General features: G+C 43.4%; 1 pseudogene; it reads left to right on the plus strand.

The window, feature by feature from the left end:
* The first annotated feature begins 22 nt into the window (after positions 1-22).
* LOC108537823 (actin, cytoplasmic 1-like) lies at positions 23-1,459 on the plus strand (annotated as a pseudogene).
* The last annotated feature ends 8,538 nt before the right edge of the window (positions 1,460-9,997 follow it).

The following is a 9,997-nucleotide window of genomic DNA, read 5'->3' on the forward strand; positions in this document are numbered from 1 at the left end:
CAGAGAGAAGACAATTTGGATCATGATTGAGACCTTCAACACCGTGGCCACGTGTGGCCATCCACGCCGTGCTGTCCCTCTAGTCCTCTGGGCACACCAGTGGCATTGTCACGGACTCTGGAGACGGGGTCGCCCACATGATGCCCATCTCCCCTAACCAACTACCTCATGAAGATCCTCACCGAGTGTGGCTACAGCTTCACCCCCACGGCCGAGTGGGAGATAGTGCGTGACATCAAGGAGAAGCTGTGCTACGTTACCCTGGACTTCCAGCAGGAGCTGGCCACCGCCGTGTTCTCCTCATTCCTGGAGAAGAGCTATGAGCCACCTGATGGCCAGGTCATGACCATCTGCAACGAGTGGGTCTGGCGTCCAGAGGCAGTGTTTCAGCTTTCTTTCCTAGGCATGGAACCCACGGCATCCACGAGACCACCTTCAGTTCCATCATAAAGTGTGACATGGACATCCACAAATACCTGTAGGCTGAGATGGTGCTGTCCTGTGGCACCACTGTGTACCTGTACATTGCAGGCAGGATGCAGGAGATCACCAGCCTGGTGCCCAGCACCATGAAGATCACATCATCGAGTACTCTGAGTGCAAGTACATGGTGTGGATCGGTGGCTCCATCCTGGCCTCCCTGTCTACCTTCCAGCAGATGTGGATTAGCAAGCAGGAGTACGAGGACTCGGGCCCCTCCATCATCCAGCGCAAATGCTTCTAAATGGACTGCGAGCAGATGCCTAGCATTTGCTGCATGGGTTAATTCAGAAGAATAAATTTGCTCCTGGCAAATGCATACACCCCATGCTAGCCTCATGAAACTGGAATAAGCCTTTGAAAAGAAATTTGTCCTTGAAGCTTATATCCAATATCAGCACTGGATTGTAGAACTTGTTGCTGATTTTGACCTTGTATGCAAGTTAACTGTTCCCTTGCTATCTGTTAAGTACCCTGTACATATCTTGGATCTCAGCCCTTAGTGTATGTGGCTTGGTCACTTTGTGGCTGAGGTAAGAACGTGCTTGTGGAAGACAAGTCCATGGCTCGGTGAGTCTGCGTGGCCAGCAGTCTCCCACCAGTGCAGGGTGTTAATGTGTTAGGGTTGAGTGTTCTGGGATTTCTTTAGAGGCTGGCAAGGGCTCCTGAACCACTTGTGTCTGTCCTGCTGGTCTGTCAGGATTGGAAAGTCTAAGCCATAGGACCCAGTTTCCTTTCTTAGCTGATGTTTTCCTGACAGAACACCATGGCTGTTACTTGCCTTGAGTTGGAAATGGTTTGCATTAATACCTGTAAATGTATTCATCCTTTTAATTTACATAAGGTTTTTTTTTGTGTGTGTGTGTATGTGTGTGTGTGTGTGTGTGTGTATGCAATTCTCAGTTCTTCAAGAGATGACAAAAAATTTTGGTTTCTTACAGTTATGTGAGAGCATTAGGCCCCAACAACACATGAGTGTGTAAGGAAAAATAAAAGTGCTGGTGAAAAAAAGAAAATTTATCCAAAACTTGGAAATAAGGAAAAAGGATAGCCACACATTTTTTCTTTTCTTTATATATATATTTTTTATATATTTTTAAAATCTTTTTTGAGACAGGGTCTTGCTCTTGTGTACAGGCTGGAGTGCAGTGGTGTGGTCTCGGCTCCCTGCAACCTTCACCCTTCACCTCCTGGGCTCTAGCCATCCTCCCACCTCAGCCTCCTGAGTAGTTAGGACTACAGGTGCCCACCACCGTGCCTGGTGATTTTTTTTTTTTTTTTTTTTAGAGACAGGGTTTCACCATGTTGCCTAGACTGGTCTCAAACTCCTGAGTTCAACTGATCTGCATGCCTCAGCCTCCCAAAGTCCTGGGATTAAAGGCCTGAGCCACTGCGCCTGGCCTGCATATTTTTTCAATATTACATTGTCCCAATGTCTAACAGACCCGTGAAATGATTATTTATCTAAGGCAATACCATCAAGCAGAATTTTCCACAAAGAGGAAAATGTTCTGTGCCTGCCCTGCCCAGTAGAGTAGCTACTAGCCAAACATGGCTATTTTGTTGTTGTTGTTTTATTTTTTTATTTTCTTTTTTTTGTAGAGATGGGGTCTCTCGCCCTGTTGCCCAAGCTGGTCTTAAACTTTTGCCCTCATGCAGTCCTCCTGACTTGACCTACCAAAGTGCTGGGATTACAGGAATGAGCCACTGCACTTGGCCCACAATTGGCTATTGAACACTTGAAGTAAACTAAATTTTCAATTTGGGCTGATTGTAAACATTTTGTTGTTGCCTGCCCAATTTTCCAACAAGCCAGATGTCCACAGAACTGAAGCTTGAGAAATGTACATTTCTTCTGTGGGATGACCCTGCTGCCTATTGACCAACTCCTCTTCCTTGCTGCTCCTGTTATCCTCCCATGATGTGTAAACACCTAACTTTAGTCAGGGAGGAGGAATGGATTTGAGGTTTATTTCCTGTCTCTCCCACTGATGTCACCTGAAGAAAGCTTTCTTCCCTGCAATACTTGTTGTCTCAGTGATTGGCTTTCTGTGCATCAAGCAACAATACCTAGACTGAACCCCTGGTGTTCATTAACATTATGACATAAAAAAGTAAATAAATAAAAATAAAATAAAAAATAAAAATAAATGGCTACCTATGACTAGAGGCGATGGATTTGTAAAGTGCAACTCTAAAGCAGTGCATCTGACCTGGGAGCAATTTTGCCTCTCTGTGGAACATTTGGCAATGTCTGGAGACATTTTGGTTGTCACAACCATGGGGGTGCTACTAGCATCTAATAGGTAGAGGTGGGTACCACTGACAGTGTGGGCTGGATAATTCTCTGTTGTGGAGGTTGCCAGTCTAGCCTGGATAATTCTTTGTTGTGGAGGCTGTCCTGTGCATTGTACAAGGTTTAACAGCACCCCTGGCCTCTGCCCACCAGATGCCACTATCAGTCCTCAATGGTGACAACCAAACATGTCTTTGGCCATTGCCAAATGTCCTCTGGGAGGCAAAATCACCTTTAGTTGAGAATCATTGCTCTAGAGAAATATGTTTTTTTTTGTTTGACCATTTACTTAGGGGCCTAGACTCTATGAAATTAGATGTGAATTTATGTATGAATAAATTGCAAATGATTTTGATTGTGTCTAGTTGAGATGCAAATTATTTCTGTCCAGCAGAAAAGATAACCCCAAAGGATAGAATTTCATTGCCTTGTAGAATATTAACCAGTTTCTTATCTAACCTAGAAATCCCATTTAAATACATTTTTCCACACTGACTATATACATTTCTGTTTCTCTATTGAACCTGTTTTACCATCCTCCCAGTTCCTTCATTAAAGAACATGTACATGCTCACCCTATGTGGATGCAAAGGTCAGAATTTTAACTTGAAAACCATCCTTTGATACTGTGTATCCGTAAGGAAAGAAAGGTGTTCATCAGGCACTAGGAAGTAAAAAGGTTACAAAGCAGCATAAATAACATAATCACACTTTTGGAAACACACAACACAGAGAAAAACTCATGGAAGTATAGATACCTGGACCTTTCACATTTGTAAAACAAAACAAACAAAACAAAGTGCATATACCAAAATGTTTCCTGTGTTTGCCTCTGGGCAGAATTAAAGGCGATATATATACATACACACACACACACACACACACACACACACACACACACACATATATATATATATATTTTTTGTTTGTTTGTTTTCTTTTTTTAGATGGAGTTTTACTCTTGTTGTCCAGGTTGGAGTGCAGGAGTGCAGCGGTGTGATCTCAGCTCACTGCAACCTCCACCTCCCAGGTTCAAGCGATTGTCCTGCCTCAGCCCCCTGAGTAGCTGGGACTACAGGTACGTGCCACCACGGCCGGCTAAATTTTGTATTTTTAGTAGAGACAGGGTTTCACCATGTTGGCCAGGCTGGTCTCGAACTCCTGACCTCAGGTGATCCACCCACCTCGGCCTCCCAAAGTGTTGGGATTACAGGTGTGAGCCACCATGCCCAGCCAGATATTTTTTTTAAAAAGTCTTATTATTGCCCTGTTTGTATTTTCTGGGCTTTCTAAAAATGATTTGTAGTATTTGCACATTTTTTTTTTTTTTTTTTTTTTTGAGACGGAGTCTCTCTCTGTCACCCAAGCATGGAGTGCACTGGCAGATCTCAGCTCACTGCAAGCTCCGCCTCCCGGGTTCACGCCATTCTCCTGCCTCAGCTCTCGAGTAGCTGGGACTTACAGGCGGCCCCCGCAACCTCGCTGGCTATTTTTGTATTTTTTAGTAGAGACGGGTTTCACGTGTTAGCCAGGATAGGTCTCTATCTCCTGACCTTGTGATCCGGCCCGCCTCGGCCTCCCAAAGGCTGGGATTACAGGCTTGAGCACTGCGCCCGGGCGCTGCATAATTTTTTAAATTATGAAATATATATATATATATATATATATTTTTTTTTTTTGAGACGGAGTCTCGTTCTGTCGCCCAGGCTGGAGTGCAGTGGTACGATCTCAGCTCATTGCAAGCTCTGCCGCCTCCCGGGTTCACACCATTCTCCTGCCTCAGCCTCCCGAGAAGCTGGGACTACGCCCGCCACCACGCCCGGCTAATTTTTTGTATTTTTAGTAGAGACGGGGTTTCACCATGTTCACCAGGATGGCTCGATCTCCTGACCTCATGATCCGCCCGCCTCGGCCTCCCAAAGTGCTGGGATTACAGGCTTGAGCCACCGCGGCCAGCCAAGATATTTTTTAGAAGAAATACAATGTAATTCTGGCCTCCTCCACACAGTCCCCATCCTTTTCTATTTCCCACATGCCCACCTATGACCCCCCCAGTGGCTGCCTTTGGCTCTCAGAAGACTCATTTGGTATCTGGACACCGGGTTAGTTGTAGCACAAGTATTTCGTGTAGTACAAAGATCTTACATTTCTAGAACTTTTTTACTTTTTCTTTCTTTTTTTTTTTAAGAGACAGGGTCTTACTCTGTCACCCAGGCTGGAGTGCAGTGCTATGATCATAGCTCACTGCAGCCTTGAACTCCTGGGCTCAAGTAATCCCCTTGCTATAAGCCCACACCACCAGGCTAGGACCTTTTTTTTTTTTTTTTTTTGAGACAGGGTCTCACTCTGTTGACTAGGTTGGAGTGCCGTGGTGCAAACATGGCTCACTGCAACCTTGACCTCCTGGGTTCAAGTGATCCTCCTGCTTCAGCTTCCCATGTAGCTAGGACCACAGGTGTGTGCCACCATGCCTGGCTAAGTTTTTTATTTTTGTGTAGTGACAGTCTCTCTTTATTAACCAGGCTGGTCTTGAACTCCTGGCCTGAAGCAATCTTCCTACCTCAGACTCCCAAAATGACATTTGTGGAATTCTTTTTTTTTTTTTTTTGAGAAGGAGTCTCGCTCTGTTGCCCAAGCTGGAGTGCAGTGGGGCGATCTAGGCTCATTGCAACCTCTGCCTCCCAGGTTCAAGCGCTTCTCCTGCTTCAGCCTCCCATGTATCTAGGACAACAGGTGTGCACCACCATGCCTGGCTAAGTTTTTGATTTTTTTTTTTTGTAGAGACAGGGTTTCACAATGTTGACCAGCATGGTCTCGAACTCCTGACCTTGTGATCCACCCACCTCGGCCTCCCAAAGTGCTGGGATTACAGGCGGCATGAGCCACCGCACCCGGCCGACATTTGTAGAATTCTTATAACATTTTCCACTTAAAAAAAATTATTTTCTGGCCGGGCGTGGTGGCTCACGCCTGTAATCCCAGCACTTTGGGAGGCCGAGGCGGGCGGATCACAAGGTCAGGAGATTGAGACCATCCTGGCTAATATGGTGAAACCCCATCTGTACTAAAAATACAAAAAATTAGCTGGGCGTGGTGGTGGGTGCCTGTAGTCCCAGCTACTTGGGAGGCTGAGGCAGGAGAATGGCGTGAACCTGGGAGGCGGAGCTTGCAGTGAGCCGAGATTGCGCCACTGCACTCCAGCCTGGGCGACAGGGTGAGACTCTTTTTCAAAAAAAAAAAAAAAAAAAAATTATTTTCTGCCGGGCACAGTGGCTCATGCCTATAATCCTAGCACTTTGGGAGGCTGAGGCAGGTGGGTCACTTGAGGTCAGGAGTTCCAGACCAGCCTGGCCAACATGGTGAAACCCCATCTCTACCAAAAATATATTTTTTAAAAATTAGCTGGGTGTGGTGGTGGGCACCTGTAATCCCAGCTACTTGGGAGGCTGAGGCAGGAGAATCGCTTGAACCTGGGAGGCAGAGGTTGCAGTGAGCCAAGGTTGTGCCATTGCACCCCAGCCTGGGCAACAAGAGCGAAACCCTGTCTCAAAAAATTAATTAATTAATACATTAAATTAAAAATTATCATTTTCCAAGTGAACTCACTTAATATTGCAGTTTCTTTTCTTTGCTCCCAGGTGGGCAGCATTTCCTTCCTATTTGTAGTTTCTTGTTTCCTTTGCTTAGCTCTCAATGAGCCCACTGTCAGTCTAGGAACTTCTAGCTTTCGGCTGAAGAGCTGGTACATTCCCATCTAGTTTTTTAAAAAATTGATACACAATAATTGTACATATTTATGGGGTACATGTGATACTTTGATACATATAGTACATACAATGTAATAATCAAATCTGGGTAATTAGCATATCCATCACCTCAAACATTCATCATTTCTTTGTGTTGGGAACATTTGAAATCTTCTAGCTATTTTTTATTTGTTTTGTTTTAAATTTTGATTTTTTATATTGACAAGCAATAATTGTATATATTCATGGGGTACATAGTGATGTTTCAATATGTATAATGTATAGTGCTCAGATCATGATAATTAGCATGTTCATCATCTCAAACGTTTATTTTTTCTTTGTGTTGGGAACGTTCAATATTCTCCTTCTAGCTATTTTGAAATGTATGATAAATTGTTGTTCATTACAGTTACCCTGTTGTGATACTGGACACTAGAACTTGTTCTTTCTATTTGACTGTGTGTTTGCACCCATTAACCAAGCTCTCTCCACTTCCTTCTAGCCGCTGGTAACCATCATTCTACTCTCCACTTCTATGAGAGCAACTTAGCTTCCACATGTGAATGAGAACATGCAATTATTGTCTTTCTGTGCCTGGCTTATCTCACTTAAAATAATGACCTCCAATTCCATCCATGTTGCTGTGATAGGATTTTATTCTTGTTGTGGCTGAATAGTATTCCACTGTATATATATACCACATTTTCTTTATCCATTCATTGGTTGATGAATACTTAGGTTCATTCCATAACTTGGCTATTGTGAATAGTGCTGCAATAAACATGGTGGGGGCAGGTATACCTTTGATATACTGATTTCCTTTCCTTTGGATAAATACCCAGTGGTGAAATTGCTGGATTGTACAGTAGTTCTATCTTCAGTCTTTTGAGGAAACTTCATGCTGCTTTCCATAATGGCTGAGCTAATTTACATTCCCACCAACAGTGTGTAAGAGTTTCCTTTTCTCCACATCCTTGCCAGTATTTGTTATTTATTTATTGTCTTTTTGATAATAGCCACTCTAACTGGAGTGAGATGATAGTTCATCGTGGTTTTGATTTACATTTATCTGATGATTAGTGCTGTTAAGCATTTTTTCATATAGCTGTTGGCTATTTGTGTGTCTTCTTTTGAGATGTGCCTATTCATGTGTTCTTTGCCCCTCCCCCCACTTTTTTTTTATTGAGATGGAGTCTCACTCTATCACCCAGGCTGGAGTGCAGTGGCATGATCTTGGCTCACTGCAACCTCCACCTCCCAGGTTCCAGCGGTTCTCCTGCCTCAGCCTCCAGAGTAGCTGGGACTACAGGCACATACCACCATGCCTGGATAATTTTTTTGTGTTTTTAATAACGACAGGGTTTCACCATGTTGGCCACGCTGGTCTCGATCTCCTGACCTTGTGATCTGCCCACCTCAGCCTCCCAAAGTGCTGGGTTTACAGGCATGAGCTGCCACGCCCAGCCTTTGCCCACTTTTTAATGGGATTTTTTTTTTGCTGTTGAGTTGCTTGAGTTCCTTGTATATTCTGGATATTAGTGCCTTGTTGATGAATGGTTTGGAAATAATTTCTCACATTCTACAGGTTGTCTCTTTACTCTGTTGATTGTTTCCTTTTCTTCTTAGTTTAATATAGTCTCTTTTGTCTGTTTTTGTTGCCTGTGCTTTTAAAGTCTCAGGTATAAAATCTTTGCCTAGACCAATGTCCTGAAGCATTTTCACTATGCTTTTTTCTAGTAGTTTTATAGTTTCAGGTCTTGCATTTAAGCCTTTAATTCATTTTAGTTGATTTTGTATGTGGTGGGAGAGGGGTCTAGATTCATTCTTCTGCATAGGGAGATCCAGATTTCCCAGCACCATTTATTGAGAGTGTCCTTTCATCAATGTATGTTGTCATCACCTTTGTCAAAAATCAGTTGATTGTGGGAGATTTCACACAGAAAAAAAAAAATATATCAGTTGGCCATAAATATGTAGATTAATTCTGAAATCTCTATTCTGTTCAGTTGGTCTATGTGTCTGTTTTTATGCCAGTATCATGCTGTTTTGGTTATTATGGCCTCGTAGAATCTTTTGAAGTCAGGTAGATGCCTCTAAACTTTGTTCTTTGTATATTGCTTTAGTTGATTGCATTCCCATCTGACTTTAATTATGTCAAGGCAAGCCCTGATTCCTCTAAAGGTCACTCTATTTTTGTACTTGTTTTATTTATTTTAACTGATCAATGGGCTAATATCACTTCAATTTTTAAATAAGTAACAATTAATATTAGTGATTATGTAATTTTGTTTTTGCATTACCTTCCATGCTACATCAAAATCAGGATTTATCAAATTTTCAAGTAACAATGGAGGTAAGAAATGTTTATTTGTATTTTTTCTTTTAATTAATTTTTGAGACAGGGTCTGACTCTGTTGCCCAGGCTGGAGTGTAAGGCATGATCGCAGCTCACTGAAGCTTCCACTTCCCAGACAGAAACCATCGTTCCACCTCCGCCTCCTGAGTAGCTGGAACTACAGGTGTGCACCACCATGCCTGGCTAAGTTTTGCATTTTTCGTAGAGACAGGGTGTTGCCATGTTGCCCAGGCTGGTCTCGAACTCCTGGGCTCAAGTGATCCTCCCACCTTGGCCTCCCAAAGTGCTGGGATTACAGGCATGAACCACCACACCCAGCCTGGAAGTAAGGATTTTTAAAAAGCAACTGATGGAGTGACCAGGCATGGTGGCTCATACCTGTAATCCCAGCACTTGGGGAGGTCAAGGTGGGTGGATCATTTGAGGTCAGGAGTTCGAGACTAGCCTGACCAACATGGTGAAACCCCGTCTTCACTAAAAATACAAAAAAATTAGCTGGGTGTGGTATCTTAGCTACTTAGGAGGCTGAGGCAGGCGAATCACTTGATCCTAGGAGGCAGAGGTTGCAGTGAGCTGAGATCATGCCACTGTACTCCAGCCTGGGTGACAGAGTGAGATTCTATCTAAAAAAAAAAAAAAAGTAACAGATGACTTGTTTTATATATCTCAAATAAATAAATAAAATGTTTACAATTTATTATTTAGGGAATCTGTGTCAAATGTGATAAAACATGCAAAGTTAGGTAAACTCTGAAGAATTGTGTCTGTTGATGCCACATTATACTTGCAAAAGAAGTGGATAATGTTGGTTGGCTCACACCTGTAATCCCAGCACTTTGGGAGGCTGAGGCAGGCCGATCACAAGGTCAGGAGTTGGAGACTCATCTGGCCAACATAGTGAAACCCTGCCTCTTCTAAAAATACAAAAACTTGGCCGGGTGTGGTGGTGTGCACCTATAATCCCAGCTACTTGGGAGGCTGAGGCAGGAGAATCACGGGATCCCAGGAGGCGGAGATTGCAGTGAGCCGAGATCACACCACTGCACTCCAGCCCGGCGGCAGTGCGAGACTCTGTCACAAAAAAAAAAAAAAAAAAAGAAAAAAAAAAGAAAAAGATAA

Source organism: Rhinopithecus bieti, unplaced genomic scaffold (genome assembly GCF_001698545.2).
Source record: "Rhinopithecus bieti isolate Rb0 unplaced genomic scaffold, ASM169854v2 scaffold_15185, whole genome shotgun sequence".
NCBI classification, from domain to species: domain Eukaryota; kingdom Metazoa; phylum Chordata; class Mammalia; order Primates; family Cercopithecidae; genus Rhinopithecus; species Rhinopithecus bieti.